Source organism: Macrotis lagotis, chromosome 1 (genome assembly GCF_037893015.1).
Source record: "Macrotis lagotis isolate mMagLag1 chromosome 1, bilby.v1.9.chrom.fasta, whole genome shotgun sequence".
Taxonomy (NCBI): Eukaryota; Metazoa; Chordata; class Mammalia; order Peramelemorphia; family Peramelidae; genus Macrotis; species Macrotis lagotis.
Genome location: NC_133658.1, coordinates 504,573,093 through 504,576,030, shown reverse-complemented (window position 1 = coordinate 504,576,030; position 2,938 = coordinate 504,573,093). Strand labels below are relative to the sequence as shown.

General features: G+C 33.9%; 1 pseudogene; it reads right to left on the bottom strand.

The window, feature by feature from the left end:
• Positions 1 to 535: 535 nt before the first annotated feature.
• Positions 536 to 1,096, bottom strand: LOC141504994 (NEDD4-binding protein 2-like 2; annotated as a pseudogene).
• Between the last annotated feature and the right edge of the window lie 1,842 nt (positions 1,097 to 2,938).

Here is a 2,938-nt window from a genome sequence, read left to right as displayed (position 1 = left end):
GCAAAACTCTCATATCAAATTATATATTTCATAAAATTGAAAAGCAAAATTTCATATTGTTTTATGCAGTTCAGAACTGTGTATATTATTCTGTTTATCAGTTAATCACCTTTTTTGTCAGGAAGTGGATAGCATTCTTTACAATTTATACTCTAGAATCATGGTTTATCATTGTATTGATTAGAGTTCTTACTATCCTTTTTTTCCCCAAAAAATACTTTGGAATCTTCTTTCCCAAAATATTCTGGGTATTTTATATACATTATTTTTATTACATTTGAAAATTCAAACAATTTTCTGGGATCACATTCTGTGAGATACTGATGGTTCTTTTTATCAGATATGAACCTATTTAAAAACTCCAGATAAATCTCAATGCTTGCTTTTTAAGGGTAAACCACAAGCTAATTTTAGTTAAAAGCATTCTGAATATTAGTTATTTTGCAATTTCAAAGATTCCTTGACTGTAGACAGTCTCCCCACCTCTGTCTTCAAAGTCTCTCAGAACTTCTATTTGGAGGTTCCATTGAATTCATTACAATAAATATGGACGTTTTATATTCATAATAATCCAACATCTGCACAATCTTTTCACCAGACAACCACATTTATTCTTCTTTTCTCATTCCCCAGGATCAAATTTCCACCATACATGAGGTTCAAGGAATTCCACTCAATATCCTTTACCAATAATCATTTCCACATAAGATTTTATTTCCCAAGCTTAGGTATTAGTGTAATCTGTTATAACTGGAGATCTTTTCTGATCAATAACTCTTTGCTCTGCTTTGGTTCCAGTTATGGGCACTACCAATTTGTCTAACATTATACATATACCCATTTCAATGCCAAAAAAGGTCATCAGTGCTGAAGATGATGCCATCATGATTTTGACCAAGAACACAATAAAGTGTCATTTTCCCCTAAACCGGTCATACCTCTTAAAACAATAATAAACAGTCCCCTTAACTTTTCCTTTTGGAGCTGCTGTTTCATAATTCTATCTGTTTTCTCCATCTGGAAGAGAAGAGTCTTCCCATGATTTTTCTTTCACAGAAACCATTAGTTTCTTGTGCATCTCACTTACTGTAGGCATTTCTAGAAGCCTGTATACCTTTCTTCTTCCCATTACAATTAGAATATCTGCTAGTTTGATCAAATACTAGACAATTTCAATTTGCGTTGCCACTGTTAACATTATTCCATTATTATGCCACTGTTAACATTATCCATTGAATATTTCACATAATTTAGCATTCTGAGCATGGAATACATTTGATGGTGTATAAAATTTTTGAACATTTAAATAATAATTGATCCAGAAAGGGAAAGGACATGAGGAAATAAAGAGGATGCCATTGGGCCTAAGGGAAGAAATTGGGTTGTTAAAAAATGTAGGTTCCACTTTTCCATTAACAGGTTATCTGATATTCCAACCAACTGACTCATTACTAAAATATATCACTGGGGGTGAATATATAATTCTAAGCCATCTATTTTTCTTTTCTTCAGCACAATTTAAAGTGCCATTGAATTGGCCTTGTTGATATAAACTAAATTGTTCTTGAGGGAATTTAAATTCCTAATCATTACCATCCAATCTTTTTCATTCTCAAGCTCCTGAATTTCTTTGTAAAACTGAGATAACTCCTTGTTTTTATCCAGTTCATGGAAAGTTCTGTTTGTTTTCCAGTCCACCAGTGCGTTTTGAGTGTGATATTTTCTTTTATCTCATTTATTTTCCTCAGAACTTTTGTAAATCAGTCTTCTGAATACTTTGCTTATGATGTAATCCACATTTTCTCTAAGTGCAATAACTACATTGTGATTTCTTTCCATTTTAATTTTTTAAAATATTTCCAGGAATATAAGTAGAATTGTTTCTAGATATTTCACTGATCTTAATGCATACTACTGTAGGATTTGCATGATGTTAGGCCTTCTGAATAAAATGATTCCATAATATTTGGCTTATTATAAAGACCTACATCTCCCAAAGGTTTCAACAAAACTTTAGTTTCAGGCTTGCTCTCCTGAGTTTTTCTATTTTTCTTGTCACCAAAGAATGATAAATTTTCCACTGGGTTCTTATCTAGTGGGTTCTTATCCAGTGTGTTCCAGTTTTATCTGAGGAATGGTGAAAATGGTTACCACCATCTTAGTATAATATAAACTTTTTCTGTTAATGTCAGTTTTTTATTGCATGTTTCACTTTCTGGGCTTTTTTCTTTTGACTGTGTACCAAAGTTTTCACAATAAGGCATCTGAGAGAAAGGAGAAAAGCAAGCTCTGGGAAGCTCTCAGAGTTGATGATTGATAAAGGTTGAAGGAAATATAATTTTATTTGTGAGATTCATTCTCTAGCTAAGGAGATTCCAGGATCACCACAAATACTCTATCTGGGCTTAGAGATGCACCACCCTACTAGGCAGAAGAAGGAATAACTCACCCACTCATCCTAAGAATTCTTACAGGCAACCCCAAAATTTCTGAGGGATTTGGGGATGGAAACAGCCTGGAACTGTCAAGAACTAAAAGTAAAAGGGAAAATGCACATATTCACACAATAACTTATAAACACTTCAAGGAAGTACTAATATTCCTAGTCTTGGCTCCAAATACTCAAGAGCAGTTAAATTTTTTCCCAAAGCATTCTACTAAAGGAGAGCAATTTTGAGACAATCTCAATGGTCTAGCATGGAATTTCTTGCTTAATCTACCCAGACAGCGGGTCTTCCCTAAACTCATAATGGTCTAAGACTAACTCAGGAGGGAGCAGCCTTATGACATAATGTATTGGATTAACACTTCCCTGCTGGAAATAATGTCTGAGGCCTGTCCAGTCTCAATAGACCCCAGATCATCCCTAATCTATCAAAGAGATCTGCCTCAGGGCATTCCAAGCAGGGTACAGTGGTTAATAGTTTCTTCAGATAAA